At 37.9% G+C, this 22,768-nt stretch overlaps 1 long non-coding RNA gene across 1 annotated transcript in view; it reads left to right on the top strand.

Moving 5' to 3' along the window:
• The window catches only part of LOC112995487 (uncharacterized), a 71,637-nt gene that overhangs the window by 42,012 nt on the left and 6,857 nt on the right, over positions 1-22,768 (top strand). Inside the window, exon 3 of the long non-coding RNA XR_003262199.2 lies at positions 20,764-20,825. This is a non-coding gene — a long non-coding RNA (uncharacterized LOC112995487). The remainder of the gene's footprint in view (positions 1-20,763; positions 20,826-22,768) is intronic.

Here is a 22,768-nt window from a genome sequence, read left to right as displayed (position 1 = left end):
AACTTCTTTATGTTAGTGTTAATTTTAGCTCAAGAGAAATAGCTGAGTAAGGAGCACCTGACCCTTGACTTCCATCTGTCTTCTTTCAGTATCTTCAGACCTAGAGTCACAAATTTCATAGGATCAGTCAGCTTTCTTGTGTGCTGTCCTGAAATGGCTGCTCATGCAGTTGTTTCTTTAATGGTAACAGCTAATTTTCCTTGCTAAACTGAAGATGCTATTGTGGAAAAGCACTTTGCACATCGCATATATCTATATTGCATTTTGAAGCACAAGTCAAATATCACCTTCCTAGCTCCAGCTCTAAAGTGTGCAGCTAGGGAGAAACCCTGAGTTTCACCGTCCCTTAGCACAGTGACTGTAAGCCTTGCTATATGTGCAGTGTGACTGGGAGAGGCACAGGTACAGCCACACCTGATTAGCTAAGTTTTTTTTTATTACCAGTTCTGGTGTGCAGTGAGATTGACACCGGAAAGTCAAGTCGAGCAGACTCCGTTTTAGAAGCCTGTAAATTGAGCTACAGAAGCCATTCTGTAACTGTATAGAAACAGACTGTGGATCACAGAGTGCACCCAACTTGCTCTTGGGCTTGTGCTCTAGAAAACAGTACATCCATAACCATTATGCTGAACTGCACAAGCCAATAGCATGAAGACAGTGTAATACCATTATGCTTTTGGGTAATGGTATTAATATGCAAGTAGTATTAAGCCTTATGTGGTCATTTTTCCAAACAGAGCTAGTATGAAAATCATACTTTTCTTGAATGACTCAATCATTACAGCTACAGGAGAATGGGTGCGGTCTGGGTACTGCCCAGGCACCGAAGACCATCTACAAAGCTGGGAGTCTATACTTCAGTTTAGAAATACACAGATTTCTATTCCAGGTCTCTGGTGTCTTTCCCCTTATGGGGTCTTTCTATTTTATGTGCATCAGAGGTGATAAGGCACATCTAATGCACAGTCATGCACAGCCCTATATAGTAGTTTTAGATTGCATACAAAGGGGTAAAGGAAGAATAATTTCTTTCTGACTTCAGCTGATGATTAGTTTGTACTATAAAAGTATGGTGTGGTGACCTGTGTAATTTATTTAATCTTACCAAGCTATTTTCTTTAGGAATGTCTTATAGGACTGAGACAGTTATGGTAATTACGTGTTACATAAAATCTATTCCCCTTTCTTCATTTTAAATTTACTCTCTTTTAATTTCATTCAGTGTCTACCCATGCTTGTGTTATGTTATTATAAAAAGAAATGGTTTTCAGTATACCATTATCGGCATAGTATAGATGTTGTCTAACTCTACTCTGCTCTGAACAAACAAACCAAAAATGGTACTCTTTTTAATTCCTGCATTAAAGAAAGCTTCCAAACTTGTAATTTTTTTAGCCTTTGAAAATTATCCTGCTTTTGTGATCCTTTAAATAACGTGATGAATAAGAATCTCATGTTCACAGTGCTGACAATTGTGGATTTATATTTTGCAGTTATAGAATTCCTCATGTTGATACTGGTCTTCTACAAGCAGTTTTCTTGGCCTGTAGATAAACCATAAAATGGATGGAGAGATACTGGGAATTGATTCTCCATAAAACTGATCTGAGCCTAAAAAAACTTTCTTGTTGTGGTGCAGAGCCATATGTGAGCATGCAGTTGCTTCTCCTTTGGGTTCAGCTGAGCTACTCCAAGTCCAGCAGCTGTCTCTGTAAGCCTGGCTTTGTGCTCCTGCTGATGTAGCCTATCAAAGGCATGCAACCATCAGAATTTACTCCTTGTATTTAACGCTGCCATGTCCTTCCTTCCTAGCAAAAGTCCATCCTTCCTTCTTTTCAAGCAGCTCCAAGTCTATTCCTTATGGTAATATGACAGTCGGCCCAGTGTAAGGTCAGCCTCCTCACACCACGACAGCTGCTCAAGGAGCACTTTGATGTTCTCAGCACCCTGTGCAGGAGAATTGGATGCTTGACTGGGGATCTCCCTAGTGCCCTGATGCTTAGGAGCTAGCTAGGCCTTATCATGCTGTAAGACTCTTTCGTCATCTGTTTCTTTAACTTGTCTGTGTAATGTTTAGAGTGGGAGAGGAGAGCTTAAAAGCAGGCATTATACCAAAGTATATTGACTGCTTAATTAGGTTCAGGCGTTTCATGTTTGATATGAATTATGGCACTATTGCCATAAAAATGCTCATTATTTCACGTTAAGGGCTTTCAAGTGGTGTAATTTCCGGATCTTGGCCCAGAAGGTTTGGAGCTGTAGATGCAACGGCTGTGCCTCCAGTGACACTTCACTAATTGGTTTGGCATGTAACATTAATTACCTTCTGTGCGGGAACTCTCTCCTCGTGAGCCGAAGGACACCCTGTGTGTGTGTGTGTGTGTGTGTGTGTGTGTGTGTGTGTGTGTGTGGTTCGAGTATGTTGTAATGCGCTCTGTCTGCTGAAACAATAGGGGCTCTTTGCTGCGTGCCCTTTTTAGCTCAGACGCTTTCCCTGAGATGAAGGGAGGTATAGTTCTGTGTTAACTGAGGACCTGCATGAGCTTACTGGGTTGCATTTTGCACTGCTTACTTTTTCTTTAGGAGGGACTCTAGTGGGACAGAGATACAATTGTGTGCAAACATGAATGCTTCATTTCCATTCTTTCCATTTTTATGGGTGCTTAGAAATAAAGATATTAAAGTTAGAGACTTTCTGAACCAAACCTTTTTGAACAAATAATGATTTAGTTGTCTCAACTCCTCTGACAAATGAAGCAAAAGACCTGATTTTGACCTTGTTATTGGTGTAAATAAATTGTAGCATACTCATTAAAGTGAATGGATTACTCTTAAACTTGAGATCAGAAGTAATCCATAAGGCCTACACACTTTAATTGCTTTATTAAATCTTCAAGTTAATGCTGGAAAAATTTTCCTTCCCACAGTTTGTTTCTTTGAGTCCATAGGAATATTTTCCTGTAAATCTCTCTTACTAATTGTATTTATTCACTTTGCAAGGAGATTTGTGGCTATAAAGATACTTCCATGTGAATGCTTGCTGGTAAGAGGAACAAAAGTGAAAAAGTAACTTGCGAGTCCCTTGAAAAATGTTTACTTGAAATACTGACAGATTCCAGAAAAAATCCAATACTTGTTTCCCAGCACTAGAAACTGTTTCATCAGTTTTGACAATGTCATTTGGAAGCCTATCTTTCAGCAAGATCCCAGGATCTGTCAATAGTATCTGTACCTAAATAACAAATCATTTCAATTTGCCAGCTGTTCAGAAATTATCTGACCAAGCAGACAAAATTAATCGAACTCCTGTTACAGATGAATGTTCCTGACCCTTAGGAAGGTGAGGAACCTGTCTCTCTTCTGATCCGACCTCTGTGCTTTTTATCATTTTTCTACATTTTTAATCTTTTTAGTTGTAACTAATAACACTGTGCAGTTCAGGTCTGTTGATCTTAATCTACAAATCAAGCTATTAGTAGCTTCCATCTGCATGATGGTGTACCAATTAAAATTAGGAGAATAAAGACTAATGTTCCAGTTTGCATATAAATAGCAATTTGCATAGCTCTTCAAAGAAACAAACTCAGATGTTTGGTGAACTCAGTACCGTTAATCCATAAGGAGCAACTGGGAAAGCACCACAACTGGTGGAACAACAGTAGTTTTAATTTTATTTCTCTGTGGTAAATGTGGAGTGATGTTGCGGCTCTAGTTACGTGTCAGATATGTGTGATTTTTCTGTATTTAGCCAACTCATTAGATGCTTATTTCCCTTTCAGCTATGGTGTTCAGAGAACGAAGATGTATTTGGCGATTATGGCGGTTTGGAAGGATGTAGAGAAGAAAGAGAAAACAAACGTTTTCAGTTATCACAGAAAAGCCTGATTAAAATAGTTTACCAAGGTGAAGAACATTGCCAACAACAATCCCTGTCAATATTTGCCCCTTCTCATACAGAAGGCAAAGGAAAGGGAGCACAAATGAAAATGTGAATTAAAAAATTGGCCTAAAGACAAGCTAGGATGGTTGGTGTGGGCAGCAGAGAAGGGATCACTGTGAGACTTGAGGCAACTCACACGAGCAGTTGCTCAACTAAGAAGCAATGCTAAAAGAGGTCTGAGAAACTTTTAGGGCATTCTGGCTGCCAGGAGAACTGTACATGGTAATTTTTGTTACTGTGGTACTCTACAAATGTTTACCCATCTCCATCAGGATCTTTGAAGACTGTTGTAAGCTTCCCTGGGACTCTTGCGGTTCAGGTATGCTCCCCATGACTTTCCCAGAATATTTATTCTTTTAACTCTAACAAGCCAAGCGGATTTCAGCCTTGCTGCTGGGGCAGTCGCAGCAGTACAAATGCATGGGTGATGAGCTGTGGTCTGCGGGTGCAGGGACCACTGCAGGGCTGCAGGAACTCCCCGGGCTGGCTTTGCTGGCAGGGAAAGTACACATCTCAGTGTGCAGTGTCTCCATCCATCGAACCAGGCTGAGGGAGGATCCTTAAGTGGTTCACATCTATTTTTTAATTGCCGTTTCTCTATGTTTTTAAACTTTTGGGCAACACTATCTGTTAACATATATTGAGAGTCTAGTGCAATGAACTCCAGCAAAGAACCACCTAGGCACTACTGTAATACAACCTCTATTTGTTGCTGACTGTCATGACTTCCTTCCTTCCTCTTCTGATGGGTTATTATATCAGTGCCCTATTTGTTATAAGGGTGAAATTCAATGCCTTTTGTAGTGATTGTGTTTTTGCCATGGTAAACTTCAAATAGGTCTCAGGTGAAACTTAAATTGTTTGTTTTAGCTATGTTTGTATATCAAGTGCATGGGACGTAATTGCCTTATAGTGTACTTGTCTTTGTGGTGACAAAGATCTACAAATAGTTTGGAGTCTACAGAAAAATGAGCATAACTGTGGGCTTATTTCAGGACTGTGAGTGAGGAACTTTGAATCTCTTTCTTGGAAGAAACCCTGGAGCTATTCGTCTTCCTTTGTTTCTCTTTACCTCAATTTTCTCATCTGTGAAATAGTAATAATACTTGCTGTGTGATTGGAAGGTCTACTTCATTAGTGTCAATGATTGCCAAACATTAGGTTGGGAAAAATGCTGCCTGAATGTTGCAGTTTATTATATTAGAGATTACATGTAACTATCTAAACAGAATGACACAACTTCATATTCAGATATCATTTTTTCTAAATAACCGTAAGAACATAATTTTCAACAGGAGATGCTTATGGTTTGGACAGTTAGAAGTATTAGTGTCTGGAACAAATGAATGAATCATCTAAGGACAAGCCTTTTTAGTAGTAGTAATGAATAAATATATTTAAAAGACATTTTATGCATAATTTCTCCACAGACTCATTTCCTGGGTTTCACTTTTAACACAGTACCTGGCAAGACACCAGTTCAATATATTGTGTTTGAGTGCAGTGAATGCATTTGTTCTACAAAACAAAAAGTAAAAAAAAAGTAGAAGCAAAGAAATAGACAGATGTAATCTTGAAAGTGCAATATGCGTGGCCATATATCTCTAAATCCAGCATTAAACCTCTACAATTCACTGCAAAAAATGTGATTCTACAGATACTATAGGAAGTTAGACAATTCAGCGCAACTTTAAAAAGAAGAGGAAGGTACAAGGATGGTTTTTGATACAGCAGCACTTTTCCTTTTCACATCATCAGCCAGCATATTCGAACTCTGAAGCATGTACCAGAGAAGACTAACATCTTTGCTGGTTTGTAAGGCCTCCAGGGCAGGAACCACCCTTATTTCATGCAATTCCTACTGCCACAATAATCTCTTAACTTACTGGTGCTACTAAGAGGAAACACAGTATAAGTAATTATACAGTATTAAGTAATATAAGTAATATTACAGTATAAGTAATACTTAAAAGTTAAAAGTAGTTGTTCAGGACTGGAAACCTTATTTCACTGAAGTCTGAATTCTTTTGAGCATTGTGAAAAGCCTATACATATATATATGTACACACACACACATATTACACATGCATGTACACACAAGTTAAGCAGAATGCCTTTATAAAAAACATTGTTTCTTTGGGGATCATAGAAATTCAGTTTAATTGCACAAAAGCAAACAAAAAGAAATACAAGTAAAATGACCTTGATTGGAAACAAGAGAAATGAGAAGTGGGCAAAACCAAAATATAGCAAAATAGAGACCATATATAATATATGAAGGGGAAAGAGAGAGGGAGGCTTAGATTTTTCCCTTGGGAATGGCAGCATTTATGTTGAGGGGAAGCTAAAGTAATATGGAACTGGGCAGAATAAAACCAGAATAACTTTAATACAAATCTCTACTTGCACAAGTTCATAGGCAATTCTGTGCACTGCAGCGAGGCCGCACGGGGGACGGGTCAGGGGGGCGTTTGCCGCACAGAGCTGCTCTTTATACGTGGCAGCACCGCGTGAGAGGGCGGCTGAGGGACAGCGAGAGGGAATAGGTCATTTTGGCAATTTCGCTTCTCAGTAGCTTGTTTGTTCATGCTCTTCACCATCGTAATCACATTCATTAGTGACTGCATGATGTCTCTTGTGTAACATTTTGGGCATTGGATGTATGCTAATGTGCTTCTGTGGCTCGCTTAATCAGTTGTATTTACTGGAATATAAAATTATGACTTTGTACTTAGTAAAAGGAAACAGTGGTTGTAAAGTGTTTTCTTTCAATTTGCTGTAACCAGGTTTGATATGTTATGCGTATGCTATAGTAGTAAATTTAACACGTAGTCTTAACTACAATGAACTGATTTTGATTTTTAAAATATTTTTCATTCCCAATTATTTCTGTAAAGATGTCTAGTGGAAATACTTTTAGTTTGTTCTCGGCCTCTTTGGATGATCCGGAGAAAACAATGAAGCTATTAAAAATGTTTTTGAAATGCAGAACGATGATGAAGAGCAGGGCACATTTAATTATAATTGTGAAATCAGACTGAATTTAATTTAGACATGATGGATGCTTTTGCAAAGGTACAAATCATGGTTAGGTGTTCAATGTTGTTATTCTGACCTGTTAAAAAATCTCCTCTAGCCTGTTCAGAAAACCTGACCATATTCATAATAAGAATTTTTCAGTTATTTATGGCTTTTTATTTCATCGCTCAGGACTGACTTTCCGTCTCTCTTCCTTATTCATATGATTTTTGGCTGATTGTAATCAAGAAATGTTCTTTCTTCTGAAATAATTTAGGCAACTTAAATCCATTCTTTTCTTTGCTTTTTCCTCTTATTCTTCATTTATTTTAGAGTGCCATTTAAAATACTTCTCTTTGCTTTGAAATATAAAAATGTTCATAGGTTTAAGCTGTTTTAACATTCAGTGGTTACCTAAAAATTACTGTCAGCTGAAGTAATTACTGTTAAAGGTGAAATTATTGGAGTAAAGTCCCTTAGCTTTGTGGTTCACCCTCATAGGTCATGTGGAGGTATCCCATCATTGTTCTGGAAGTCAGCTACTGACTCTATTCAATCTTTTGTCATTTTAAAATTATGGTGTAAAAACTAAAATCTAATCTGGGTTTTACAGTTGTGAATGTAATTTTTGTTGACTGGTCATTTAAGAGTGGCCGAATTTCTTTATTCATCTCAACGTAATGTTAGTAGTGACCATTTAAAGGCAAGTGTTTTACTGGAGGTTGTTTTAATGTAAATAATTTATAATTTTTATTAAAGTATATTATTTTATGTTTTATAATTTATTTATAGTAATTTTGCTGGACTTAGGTAAAGAACTGATTTCTCATAGTGCATTGAGTGGAAACCAATTTTTTTTCTTTTTTACATCATTATTTAATTTATCATGGAGAAGCGGGGAATAGACCGATTTTCTCTGTAGCTTGGTGGGAAGAAAGTCATGTGGGATCTGGGAAGCCAGAGTTCACGAACAGTAAATGCTTTGTACAGAGTGGAGTCATGCCCATAAGAGAAGTTGAATCACCTCAGGGCACAGACGGGCAGGAAACAGCTCTGAAGTCTCTGCTCAGATTCAGGGGAAGGAGGCTCTGGGCTGATGGCTCCTCTGGGAGCAATGGCTCTGTCTTATGTTAAAAAAGTCTATCCTGGACCCAAAAACTCGCCTCGTTCAAAACTGGTGTGTAATGCCATGCTAAGTATTTCCAATTTTTCTTAATATTCATTTTCTAGTAAAAACTATTTTTCAGAAAATTCTTGTTCAGCTGGACTCCTTTTGTTACCATAAGGCTTGCATCTCTAGATCCTGCCTACAACAGAGTTCAATGCAAAATTAAAATTAAATTACTTTATAGCCCACAGATTTTTGCAATCTACTTAATATAATTCCTGAAAAAAAATCTAGAGCACAGATTTTTATTTTTTTTTAAATTGTGTCCATTTTTTCCAAATACTTGGTAAAACCAAGGAGCCAGTTCCTGTATCAGAAGCCTGAGGTAGAGTTGCTCAGTCTAGAGTTGGGGTTGTAGGAGAAATGAATGGAAAGAATTTATAAAACAACACACATTATTCTGAAAATACAGACTTTGTTGTCTATAGCATAGTAACAATTTAAAACGTTTGGATAGTCTCTACTTCTAAATTATATGCCGTTGCTTTCAGCTATAATATGCTATACACAGAAAAAATTATTCCAAAAGTTTTATAGGTTTTTTTTGGCTCAGCAAAATGCTAAAATCTTCTAATGATTGCAAATGATGGAGTTTTTCCATTCATTGCAGAAATGATTGCTGGTACTTTGTGGTCCAACCAGGAACACATTGTCCTACAAAGATTAAGTAGTGATGATTCCTCCATTTATTCAGTGGCAGTAGTCCCAGGTTTAAATACATATCACACTGTTGATCCTAGCAATTATCGTTTAAACTAAATCTACACACAAAGTCTCATTTATTCAAAGCTACATTAATGAGTCAATAAAACTCTGATGAATCTGGCTCTGTGTTCCTATATATATCATCTTGAAATATGAGCTGCAACCAATAGACCAGAGAAGGTGGGTTTTTTGCTCCTGGATTGTGTTTTGACTGGTTTGCTTGCAGTCTTTTACATGTTTCAAACTTTTCCACTGGGTAAATGTAAGGTTCCTTAGACTGAGCATTTTAATAATAATACAAAATTTCATCACTATGTTATTGCATTAAGTGTCCCTGAGTGTCAAGGGTAAACAGATTATGTCCAGTTCTAATTCGGCCAGCATAGAACTTGTCCAAATCTTATGTGCACACAGCAGAAGCATTCACCCACATTCTTTATATGCCATTACAGCACTTGGTGTTACTGTAAAAATTGTGGGTATATCGGCCTGACCCAGCTCTTGAAACATGATTCTTTCACATGACTTGTGCTTTTTTGGTTTATATGAGTATTTCCGCATTTTTGATCTTACAAATAAAAAATTCTTTGCTTCAGTATCACTGATAGCTTTGGGGATTTAAGAAAAGGTACAAATATGCAATAAAATTTTATGAAAGGCTGACACAGGTTTGTGAAAAAAATCATGGCAGTTAGCAGGGTTGATTCTATAGGCTTAATTATGAACTCTAAACCTCTGTCCTCATGTTCTTTTTCCTTTAATGAATTTTTATAAGGGAAGACATGCAATGGAGTATGTTGCAGAGATTACTGAACTACCTATGACTTTACAGGATGCAGTTTAGTAGAAGCAGCATAGTTCCATTTACGTAGTGCTGTGCTTGAGCTAATAAACTAATCATGATTTTTTTTTAAGCTTATAAGGAATAAAAAACATTTCTAAAGACATCAAATGTGCTTATAAATAAACGGATCAGTTCAGTCATAGCCCAGTGTTTCCAGACCATAACTGGCTCCTACAGAGCCAATTAGGGTGCAGCTTCACTGGCTGTGAATTTGTGCCCTCTGGCACCACAATGTGGGATCTGGTCGAGAAGCTTTCAATTGCGCAAAGCTGAGATTTGCCACTGCAAGGAACATTTTCAGCAGCTTTAAGAATTTGATATTATTAGCTAGAATGGCTGCATATTATTAGCTAGAATGGCTGCACTTCCCAAGTATTCTTGGGAGTCCTATATTCTTTAAGCACTTGCTCTTCCCAGTGTAACATCATCCATTATCTCTTTGACAATGCCTCAACTTTCAATGTCTAGTTTGTATACAATAATGAGCTTTTCAGTTCAAAGGACTGTGTGGAAACTTTGTGATTTATAAGTTGAGACTTATGCATGGAATAGTCTGAGCACCTTCGGTGCTGCTGCATAGTGTATTATTGCGAATGGTGGCTGGAGAGGAATCTGAATTGCTAGCATTTTTTTCTCTGAATTTGACATACAGCTAAGCAAAAAAAGGTGTTTTGCTTTTTATTTTAAAAAATGCAAAAAAATCATTCTGCTTTATAATAAAAACTAAAACTTTTTCTGATGTGTTGAGAATGCATCAATTGGAAAAAACATTGTGGGAGGAAATCAAAATGGCTTTTTTAATTGAAATTTTAAAAATAAAATCCAGACATTCTGAAATAATATATCATTTGGTACAAGGGGAAAAATAAAATGTTTCATTTTGAAAATGAAGGAATGAGCTCTTCTTAATTTTCAAGAATATTCTTAGGGCTTTTTTCTTAATGAAAAAAATGATTTTTGGTAAATCCAAGTCATGTTTTCAGAGTGGTGAGTGTCACTGAATTCATATTCATTGCTTTTTTTTAAAAAAAAAGGAAGGCAAAGGGACAGCAATAAAAAGTAAGAAATGTACTTCTTTCCAAGTGGGGCTGGAGGACCTTGGACATGCTCACACGTGCATGTGCCCTCTTAGAAGCACCCATCTCATGAGCATGAACACCACCTGCCTTTGGACTTTGGCTGTGCTCACTCCTGCTGTGCAGGGCTGCTAGAAGTGAAAAAGGAGTAAATTTCTTAATATTGATCATTTGTTATTGCACTGTTGGTGCAGAACTACTGCCTTTCTTCCTGTAATGAGGCTTTGGAAACTTTTAAGAGTCTGGTCCGGTTCAGAAAGTCTAACCTGGCTTCTTACCAAAAGCCTATATAGGACATTCCACTGTTGTTTCCTGGTTCGGCTTTTCAAAACCAGACCATACTGGCAAATTGCCAGCCTTTGAAGTTGAACTGACCATCAAGGGGAAATTATGAAAAAGTGGTGTTAAAGGGTTACTAATTTGTCTTGTATTTTGGTTTAACACACACAATGTACTGAAGTTAACTTGTTTGTTCCTAAAACTAATACAACTTTTCTTCTCCTACCTCTTCCACTTGTGATGTTTCCATTTTGCCTTAATTTTCATGTTTAATTTTTTACTGGACAAATGGCCCTTTACTGTTTGTGTGCATCCATTTATTTTTCTAGCAGATGGTATAGTAACAAATCTAGCTGGGACTTTTGGGCTCTTTGGTAAGAATCCAATAAGAATGAACAGGGCGATTGTTCTGTAGGTGCGTTATGTCCTCAGCTGGGCTTCAAGTGAGCTATTGTTGAATCCCATGTTGTCAAGCAGAAATCTGGAGCTGAGATATAAAAGAACGAGGTGTAAAAATGTTCTGTAAGAACATGAGAATGAGAGGTGGACGTTACCTAACACATGAAACTTCAGCTGCATAATTCAAAGTAGAGCAATAACTTCAGAAAATGAATTCAAGCAAGGGCAGAATAAAACCTGGTAATAGTATTAAATCAAAGGAATATTTTATGTTAGGGACTGACATGTTATATGTAGCCTCCTGGGCCTGATTCTAACATGGGACACCCAAGCGCTACTGCAGAGGAAGATTCCCCATAAAATAATATAATGAGGTTGTGCTTCTCTTCAGTTATGGGAAATTTCCTTGCTTTTTGTGGTTCCTAATATTTCAAATCTTTTTCAAGAAAGGTACAAACAGGTAGAATCTATGCTACTTGATTCTCAACCAATATACTATTTTAATGTGAGTTTCAACTAGATGAACACATTGAAATTAACATTTGATGTCTTATTCTTTGATATCTGGCATTTTTCACAGGCAGACTATAATAAAGAAGTCAGTTATTGCTATTAGACATATTTTAGAAGAATTCTTTTTTGATGCATATCTCTACTTGGATTATTAAATTTAAATCACTGCTGCTATCAGTTTGAATACTAATGATATGTTCTGCCAGATGGAAGCCTTTAATAAATTTTCACTTTTCTCTAACAGTCAGCTGTAAATCTTAAATAAGAGACTTTTTGGGTAATGCCAGCTTTAATGCCTTATGTCCACACTGATTTCAATGTCATCAGTACCTGGAAGGCAGAGAACTGTTAATTAAATACCATCCTTTCCCCTTTATTGAGATGCAGGGTAGCGCAGTCTTCCTTACTTTGTTTGCCTTTTGCTGTAGAAGGCCCAGGCTCTCTTGGTGTAAATGGTTCCTGAACTACCAGCCACTTTTCTGTTGTACGCATGTTGTGTACCCCAGACTCTCTCTTGCATTTTTTTCAGGTGATGTATAACTATATTCAGAGTTTTGAGCAGTTTTCTTTTGCCCTGTTTGAAGCTCCAAGTACTGGGCCTTCTAAAGAGAGAGGACAGAGAGCTGCCCACATACCTAGTGGGCGTTTTTTCTTTACGTGGCAGAGAACTGCTCCAATTCGGGGTGATCTGTGTGCTTTGGAGGGCACAGGCACTCTTCACTGTACCAGGGCTGCTGTTTTGATTCAGGACCCCAGGTGCAGGGTGAATGAAACTTAATAAGGCAGTTTGTTTCTTTTATCAGGACATTTCATATCTTCTTTTCATCAACTAGCAACATTTTTCTCCAGAGTCATTTGCTATATTCACTTTCAGACTAGTGAAGTTTTGCACAGGGACTATATAGTAGCTAAAATCTATGCTACTGGGGGGAATGCAACTTTATATAGCTTAACCTTTCGTCTGCTGCATGCTACCTAGTAAGGAACAGCTCTTTCAGGAAAAAAAAAAACGTCTATCGCTCTGCTAAAAGTATAAGAAATGGTAAGCTGGAAATCCTGGCTGTGATGAGAAGGGGAGAGTAAACACTTGGTAACAGAAAAGAAAATGAAATCATAGCATTCAAACTTGCTCTCCCTGGGGGGAAAAGAGAGAACTAAAATACTTATGTGAGTCAATAACTATTCCCAGTAGAACTCTTGGAAAAGCCTACAGGTAGAGCAAATTTTTCAGTTATTGAGTTATTTTCTCACCAGTCTGTTTCACTTATTGATTTGTTTTGCCATTAAACCTAAAAGCCACGCAGTTAAATGTGTTTCATCCATGCACCAGGCTCTCCAAATAATTCCATTATCTAAATAATTATCTGAAGTGCCAATTACAAGAAAGTAATTAATAATATCATAATGCAGAGAACGGCTTTTGTTGAGCTTTGTGGTGGTGCTTTGTTCATCAGTTTTCTGTTTTGTTCTCCCTGCACTTCAAAGTTAGTAAAGAAAATGCCTGTCGAAACATCCCCATCATGGAACAAAAGATGTCAATTCCAGAAAAGTACGGGCACCAACAAAACATTTCAAGTCATTTTAAGAAATTTTCTGACATAGTAATGATAATTAGTATATTTCAGTTTCAACAACTGTAATTAAACCTGACCTTTAAGGTAATTATGTCTTGACATTTACGATTTTAAACTAGCTTTCCCTGTGGTGATGGTGTGTTATATACAGATGCTAATAAGTAGTTTCCGTAGTGTGAGCAAGCAGATTTGAGATGTGCCTACACTGCAGTTCAGAGAACAGCGTCACACACCGGCTCTCCCGTACATTAGTGCAGTTTCAATTAATGCTCCTGGATTTTGTAATGGCATTCCCACATCGCTGCATATGCAGTAAAAACCACTGACAGAAGTTTGAAAGGAGCTTAATGAACATTAATACATGCTGTTATTGTTACAGTTCCTCATTATTTACGTGAAGCCATTAAGTTGGCATGGAAATGCAGGGAAAAATAAGTTCTTCTCTTACAGAGTCTGCAGGCTAGCAAAGGGCACAATGAAATAGTCAAGCAAAGGAGTTAGAAACTGTGGACATACAAGACAGTAAAAGTTGAGAGCTACTAATGTTCATAGGCAATAATACCGCATTGTATCCAGGTTCAAGATCAAATACAAAGGTGAGATTAGATAGTGGCAGAGTTTTCTGGTATAAGGAGAAACATTTCTGAACATAAGAGGAATTTGCCAGAAGGCACAGCCAAGGTTTTCTCAGTAACAACAGTGATATTGGAAAGACGGGTTTATGCCAACAAGCCCACACTTGTATATCGCAATGAGATCCATCTTAAATAAAAAAAAAAAAAAAATCAGTAGTTTGCAGGAAAGATTTTAGCCCTTTTGAAAGTCTAGGGGGTTTTGTCATTGATTTGGAAGGAGTGAGAACTGTTGCTCCAAAGAAATGTTTGCTGCATAGTGAATACTGTATTTCACACCTGTAGTGCCAATATTTTGCTTTCAACACTGAACTTGCAAGTCAATAGAAAAAAATGAGCTGCCCCCTTTCAGTTAAAAGCACAACAATTTATGCAGTGCCCTACATGGGTGTTTATAATTCTTTCCTGATCCCTGTGGTCATCTGGTTTGTACAAGCAAAGGGCTGTGAAATCTCTACTGCCTGCTGTCAGGTTGCACAATGTTGAATCCACATCAAATTATGTCTAAATTATAAATATATATATTTAACCAAGATCAAGCCAAAATACAAGCCAGTCTGTTTTTATGTAGAAAAGTAGGTGGGCTAAATAACACAACTGTACAACTTATTAGTTTTGGGGGTTCTAAGCCCCCAAAATATATCTGATTAATATGTGTCAGATTAGCTCAGGCGAAATAACATCCCCTCAAAGCCAACAGGAAATACAGCTGCCAAATTTATTCAGAAATCACGAAGACCCTTAAAACCTGTTTCTTTTCTTTCCTATGCTAACAATTCCTCAACAAGTTTTCTTAAGCTGTTTGCTTATTTGGATAAGTCATAGTTTATTTTCTGTTTTGTTTCTGCAAAAATTTTTTGACATGTTTTTATGTTGGATCACTTATGATGAGGAAAAGGTCAACAGAAAGTTTTACAAACTGAAAGGCCTAGTCTTGCTCAGAGTATCTGGACCCCAGCTGCCTGACCTATTCATTGACTGTGTTTTCTAATTGGGCCATCATTTCTATCCAACCAGCAGTGTAATATTGCTAACTGCTAGTTTAGCCAGAACAAGAAAATCAATCTGCCAGTAAAGGGCATAGCAAGCACCATGCCTATAGAGTATTGTATGTTTGGCCTTGGCATTCAAAAGATGCTTTTTTTGTTTGTGCTATTGTGATGGAATATTGTAGATTCATTTCAAAACCAAGTGGCTCACAGCTACTGATACTACCTTTTAAATATCTTTTTGCATTGCATTTAGAAATGGTTTCTGAGGTAAGACAAACTGCAGAACATGTATGTTTAAGAGGTATGTGACAAATTAATGCCATGCTCCTTGAGTAGTGATACAAAGAATAGTTGTGCTGTATGTCCTGACATCTTTTGCCATAGTTACAGCAGTTCTTCCTTTCCAAAATAAAGCTTTAGAGAGCGTAGGATCTACTGGAACTAATAGAACATATGGAAAAAGCAAGTGACATCGTGTAATAACTATAGAAGCAACAGCTCATTCTTTTCCTGCATAAGTTTCCTCCTAGCTATGCTGGTTTTGGCATTTTAGAAAAATAAAACAATTGATCTGATCTGAAAACTGCATGAAAAGCAAGAACGCTTTCATCAAAGTGAAAATGAAAAAATAAGCCCTTGACTTTCCTATACTTAAGTTTGTCAGATCCAAAGGAAATAATGCAAACAGGTACTTGGATTGGAACTTGATTATAGAAATGAGTTGGAGCTTAGCCTGGAAATGGTGTTAAGCTACCCTGTCCCCATCGTTTTGTTTATCATACTGCTTTCTTTTCTTTTACATTTTATGCCCTGACCAAAAGGTGAAAGGTGTTTACTCTTTCTTTCTCCTTTCTGTTCCAGACTTAGTAAATCTCAGAAGCTTAATTTAATTGTGCAAAAATAGTTTTCTTGCAGTGTTTGTACCATTTGCTTCAAATTTGAGACCAGATTTCTCTCTGACATATTGGCATCAATTCCAGGTAAAAATACAGAAATATCTCCATGATGTTACCTAGAAATATAATATAGAACACTTAAAGTATTTCAGGAGATAGTGGTGGGGTTTGGGTAGAGAGGATAATTAATCCTCTGTTTAGTGTACCATGTCCCTCTTTTGAAACCGATCCAAAGGCCGCTGGAGTCAATGAAACATCGATGTTTTTAAATCAGCTTCTGAATGTTTGCCCTAAACCATGGGGAGAGCCGAGAGAGAATCTGATCAAGGCTTGTAGAAGCTCAGGTTGCAAGGTGTTGATAAACAGGGGAGAGCTCTTAAAAGTAAGCTCTGGGGAGCATCACGTAAGACTAACAAGTGGCAGTGCAAAGCAAGTAAAAGGAGACATTTCTTCCTGCAGTGTGTAGGCAAGCTGGGGGACTGCTTTGCGGCAAGAAATTATAGATGCCAGATGCTTACCAAAGTTACAAAGGCAATTCAGCAAATCCTTGCAAGTGGGCCAGAGCTACTAAGCACAAAGATGTAATGGCAGGCTCCAGATGCCCCTGATCCAGGAGTTATTGGAAGCAGTAATCTGGGGGAAAAACCACTCTGTGTGAGCCCTCTTCTGCTCTTTGCTGAGCACCACTGTTGATCACTGCCAGCGATGGGTTACCTGGCAAAGGGGACCTATAGCACGACCCACTGGATCCACCTGTTAATTCTTAAGTGGCTGTATGAGCATTAAACCTAATGAAGCTGTTTTCTTATAGATGTATGTGGCATATTTGATTCTGGTGAATAAAAGATGCGAGCTCTGAATAATGCTCTTCCCATAGGTTTGAGCTGAAAATAGTGTCCCTATCTGTTGAAGATTATATCTCAAGAGTATTGAACATGTACAGCAGCTTCTTTCTCAGTAAAGCATGCTCTTCAACTCACCCATCTATTTTCAGAAGCATGGTAGGCATTTATTATCTCTGAGCTCACTCCCATTCTGTGGGAATTTAAATGTGGCTAAACTTGGGCAGAGGGTTCTGAAATTTTTCAAGGACAAACATGCATGGAGATACACACAGTCTTGATCACATAAACCTTGTTTACTTTAGAAAGCTGGCTAAAAACAAGATGTCTAACTGCTTCTCTGCAACAAGCATAATAAAGCACAGGACAAGTTTTAGTTTTAGTATTATTATACGTACTATACACGTACATAGTGTTATAAAACAAACAATTAGATAAGGTCCACACCCTACAAATCTCACCATCTAATTAGGACAGTTTCAGTGCAAACAGTCAGAAGCCTGACGGTGGGAGCAGCCGGGGTCACGGGAGTTCTGCGCATAAAGGCTGGGCGAGACAAGTGGCTGGTAGGGAGTGTGCTGAAGAGAAGACAAATGATGCAAAAATTTCCTGTGGCAGCATACTGCGTGGAGAACTGTCTTCTGGTAACAACTAGGCAGCTGGGATTTTCTTTATTTTTATGGCTTCTTTTTTTATGAGGAAATATAGGCCACAGTATTCAGGAGAATATTCTGAGGTTCATCCATCTTTCACAGGAAAATTCCCATGAAATTTTGGGTTGAGTCGGTGGTAGATACAAAGTAGGCCATGTTTTGCTTCATGTCTATAAGTTCTGCTAGACCTTTAACAATTATAAATGTAAAGGTGGTGCCTAGTCCTCCAGGCACGGAGGAAGCTTACAGCTGCCACTAAGGATGTCGGTCCACATCAAGGGGTAAGGGAAACTTTTCCCGAGGCCATTAGTGCAAACCCTAATGGGTAAGATGAGAGCAATGCTACCTGTACTTTCCTTTCAAAAACAGTAGAGCACATTTCAAAGCTACATCACAGTGTGTTCTCGGTAGTTTGACATCTTAAGGATGTTTTGACATTACTAAGATTCCTACTAGTGGTCAAAAGCAATGCAGAATTTCACTGCAGTACTTAGACCTTGAAGACATTTATCTGAACTCAAGTTTCACTAGCAAGTTTCCTTCTGAGGGGGAAAAAAAAGGGGGTATAAATACTTCAGCTAAGTCTGTATTAGACGACTAATACCAATTTGTCATTTTGCCTTTATTTGATGATTTATTTATGAGGATGATTTAATTTCAAGACCCATACTATATTCTGAGCTGTTACCATTTTAAATACTTCTATACTTCATGCTGTTAAGCCTTTGAACATACACACAATATATTTCTTTTACATTCAGCTTTCTTATATTATAGAAGAAAGCAAACATTTTTAATTTATCAAAGAATGTCTTTCATTTCTTGCCTGCATTTTGTTTCCTTTATAAATAATTTTAATGTACAGTTTTAAAAATATAAACATATCCTCTGTGACATCCTTTATGATCATTAACATTCACAGTCTCTCAGATCAAAAGTTTTGCTGGGTTTCTCTGTGAACATGAAAACACCTAACGCAAACACTCAAGAAACTTGCATTAGAACTCTTCTTCCTTCCATTGTTTCTGGTCAGTCTGAATAAGTCCAAAAGGTAAGTGATGAATAACATAGTTCTGTTTAGACATCTCTCAGATTTAGTGAACACTGTGGAGTTTAAGTGGTGTTGAACCATGCTATATATGACTAAATATACATGCTGGATCAATTTTTTTTTAACTATAGTGAATTACAATAAGCAGCTTCCTTTGCTTCAACTTAATAGCATTTGCAGAAATCATTTCTTCTGTCAAATGATTTTGGGCTTATTTCAGTTATTTTTGCATTAAAAATGCCTAAATGACTAAAATTAAAACATTCATCTTGATGTTATGAATGTTACTCATTCCAGATGAAGTTGATTTTGTAGCAAAATACAATATAGTTGTTATAATGATAACAATTGATACCAAAATACTGGGGTATTCAGGAGTGGGGTACTTTACAGAACTGGCTTACTATTCTGTTTGCAGGTTAGTCACATTTCCAAGAGCAAAACCAAAACAAAATTGAATGCCGTGAGGGGGAATGGCTGTGAAAGGTGTCCCCATTAATTGTTAGCTGGTGAATAGATAAAATTTTCTGGAAAGTGTGGGCAGAATGCGAATCCCTGTTCTTTCTCTGCTCCATCAGAGTGAATTGTCAGGCACTTCACAGCGTAGGGAACGTTGTGAAAAAATGGTAGTTTTTATTGCTTTTACGTCCTCATTATCTCTGCCATTTTCTCAAAGCACATCCACCAATTCCCTTCATCTCCTCCTAACCCTGCTGCCCCCAGCCTGCCATGCCTCAAAGTTTTCTGTTCCTCCCATGCATCAATATTTTAGAGAATCCCCCAAAACTCATTTTCACCCAATGAACTCTGAAATTTGTCCCTTCCTCAGATGAACAAGCCTCTTTTTTTTTCATTTCATGACTTCAGTGTTAAATGTAAGCGACTCAGATCTCGCGCGCCCCTCCTGCCGGCTGCACTGACTGGCCTTGCTGAGAGCGGGTAAATCGCGGAGTAGGAGAGGAGAGAGCATGCTACCCTGCCTCTGTGTTAGGAGGAGTCTCTAAATAAACATGCAGGTTGCAGCACGGTTAGAGCTTCGTACCTTTACGTGACCCGGTGCCTTCACCCAGTGATTCAACACGTGGGCCTGTCGCAGTTCGTGGGGGATTTATGCACGAGGATTTGAAAAATTTTGCTGCCTGCAGTCTACTCATGGGCTGAACTTTTGTCTTCTCATGACAGCCATCACATTCATACATGCTAAAAAACGAAGCTAATTGCTGCTTGAAGCAGAGCAGAAGCTACAATAAAAGACTTTGAAATGAGCTGTATAAAGAATTCTTCATTCTGTTTCTAGACTGCAGGTATGAATTATGTGTCTAGTCATCTGAACTCCCTCTAAGTGTCTTCCAGAGGCCAATTTATCCCAAGTCTGAGAAAGGTATTTCCAGAGAGTGCTTTATCCTTTATGTGAGATTTTATGATGGGTGTCTATCTTTCTCTGTTGACGGCTGAGGGATCTTTGATGGGGCAGCTGTACTGCTGGATGATATGAATCCTGCTTGAAATGTACAGCTGTACCTTTCAGAGGAGGCAGAGTCCCTTTAGCCTTTCAAGTCCAGTGATTTCTAATAATGTTAGGCACGGAGGGATACATTTTCAAAGATATTTAGATGCTTAGAGGTATCTAATAGGATTTTCAAAATCACTAAAGCAGACTGGACATCTAACTCCAATTGATTTAGCTGAGGTAGGTGACTATTTCTGTTTGCCTATATGTGTTTTTTTCATAATCCCACTCAGCACCTTTTGTAATCTTGCCCACTGAGTCTGATTCTATTTCCAAGGAACGTATCCCATTTGTATCTATTGTACTAGACCATATCCAGGTAAAATGTGTAAAATCTCAGCCTTTAGATTATAAGCAAAAGAATTTTCATTTAACTCATATACAGGGTCAGCAATTTTGCAGTGCAATCTGTGGGGACATCCTGTGGAGCCATCACTTTTCCAGTTAACTGCTGGTACTTTCATACTCCTACTGCCATACTGTGATTTTTTTTGCAGCTGTAGCAGCTGAAAAAATATATTGGAAAATGCTGTGCTCTCTGAATCAGGAGAATAATTTTCCATATAATGAAGCACAGTGCTTTAAATATGGTAGACAGTAGAATACTACGTTTTGATGTACTAGTGCTATGAAGCAATGTCATTAATCCTTTGTTGTTTTTCCCTTGACAGAATAAGACTCCATTCAGGAAATCCTTCTGTTGGTGCTAATGGGATGACCTCACAGACAGGAGGTATTTAGTCTCATTCCTAATTTACCTTCAAAAGGTTCTTTAACCAGATCATGATTTTATTTAAAAATAATGACTACCTGATTTATTCCTCTGTCCCAGTTTTCACTTTGCTCTCATTCTGCCAGCCTGGAGTGACAAGAATTTTTCTACTTACTTGTCTTAAATTTCTTTGGACAATAGGTTTTATTTTTTTAAATGTTATTTTTAAATGGATGAGTTTTTTTTAAAGCACTGTCTCTGAAGAAAGCACATACACTTGATATAATTTGAAAGAATTTCTGCCAAATTCTAGACAACATACCCAAGCTCTGCAGGTAGCTACACAGTTAAAATCTCAGCTCCTACAGGCTTTGTTCAGAGTCTTTTTGTCTACCCTACTGTTTCCCATCTAGAAGGAATGAGTAGAACAATATCAATTAATTAATGTTATTACATGTGAAAAATGAAAAGGATCGTTGTATGGCTTTATACAGAAGGCCACTGTAAGTGCAGTGTGCAATTCCTTAGTGTAGTGCTGCATTCCGAGGTCCCTCCGTTTTGCTGCTATAACGTAAGTCAGATGGTTTCATGTGCATGCACTGTGGACTTTTCATGTCTGTCACAGTCACAGAGTTTGCAACAGTTTATGGAACTGCCTGGCAATATTGACAATACCCAAAAGGACAAAATTCACCATCCTATGCTGAAGTCTCTTCCCAAGAAAGGAATCTTGGGAATGTCTACAAAAGAATATGGAGAACTGATTCAAGAGGTGTTTGACGACAGTCTTCTCTTGATCTTAATCATTTTGGAGGCAAAGAAACTGCCAAAGTTCCTAAAACTGCAGAAAGATACATATTTACTTGGACTGGTTTGTAGTCCTTTATTTGGAAGCAGCTTCTCTGGGGCTTTTCTTTTCTTTCAATACTAGCTTCAAGGCAAAAACAGGATCACATCACCTATCACATCTAGGTGGTAACCCAGGCAGCTAATAACCCAACCCAGGGTGGCTAATGGGGCAGATAGATGGTAAAAAAAAAAAAAGGGAAAAAAAAGTAGCTGCAGATGAAGACAAATCTATGCAGATACGATGCTGCTGTAATTGCACACTCAGTGTGCTGCTCAGAAATTGCCTGCTCTGGTCGGAGCAGGCAGGAACGGCAGGCACTGAACGCGCTCTATGCAAGCCTGTCTCCGATTCCATTAGCACATGAGAGAGACCCAAATCAGTTCGCAAGGCATTTGCCAGCAGCTACTGCCACAACAAAGATAATATTGGCACAGCTTTTCAATTGTGTAAAGAATAGGTGGCGTTATTTTACACTTCTATCCTCCGTTTGTGCCTTATAGACAAAATGCTGACTTGAGTCACTTTTAAAGCTAATTATATAACGGGGATTTCACAAAATAGCTCTGAACTACTTAAAATGGATATTAAAATTTTCAAAATCCTGATGTGACAGCTGCAGTAATGATCCCTATTGTTAAATTTTGCTAGACTTTCCTCTGTCGTATATGCTTTAAAATGTCTTTTTCAAATTGCTTCTTCCTTTCATGACCCAGGAAAAATATTTATTTATTACATGCTCTTAACGCGCAGTAGCTATGTGATAAAACCACATGCCCTTGAGTACATATTTTGTATGCATAGTTTAATAGAATGATTTCCTACTGGGTGAGTTAAAGAGCATTTATTTTCCTTTACCTTACCTGAACTATGATGGACCACAGGCTTCCTGAATGCAACTGTGTCAAATTAAACCTGACCTTTTCTAATGGGTATTCCAATCAGTTGGAAACTGTGGAAAATAGGCTGTACTGGTGCTGTTTCTGTAGCCGTGAAGTTTCATGCCCTTCAGCAGATCTCTAAGGATGTTTTCCTTCACAATATACTGGTGTGGCTGAAGAGGACAGTCTAACTTTTCTGAGTGTAGTACTTTGTCTGAATGTCAGACACTGGTATG

The sequence above is a fragment of the Dromaius novaehollandiae genome, chromosome 4 (assembly GCF_036370855.1).
Source record: "Dromaius novaehollandiae isolate bDroNov1 chromosome 4, bDroNov1.hap1, whole genome shotgun sequence".
In the NCBI taxonomy this organism is placed as follows: domain Eukaryota; kingdom Metazoa; phylum Chordata; class Aves; order Casuariiformes; family Dromaiidae; genus Dromaius; species Dromaius novaehollandiae.
The sequence above is the reverse complement of the archived record's forward strand: the minus strand, read 5'-3'. Positions and strand labels throughout refer to the sequence as shown.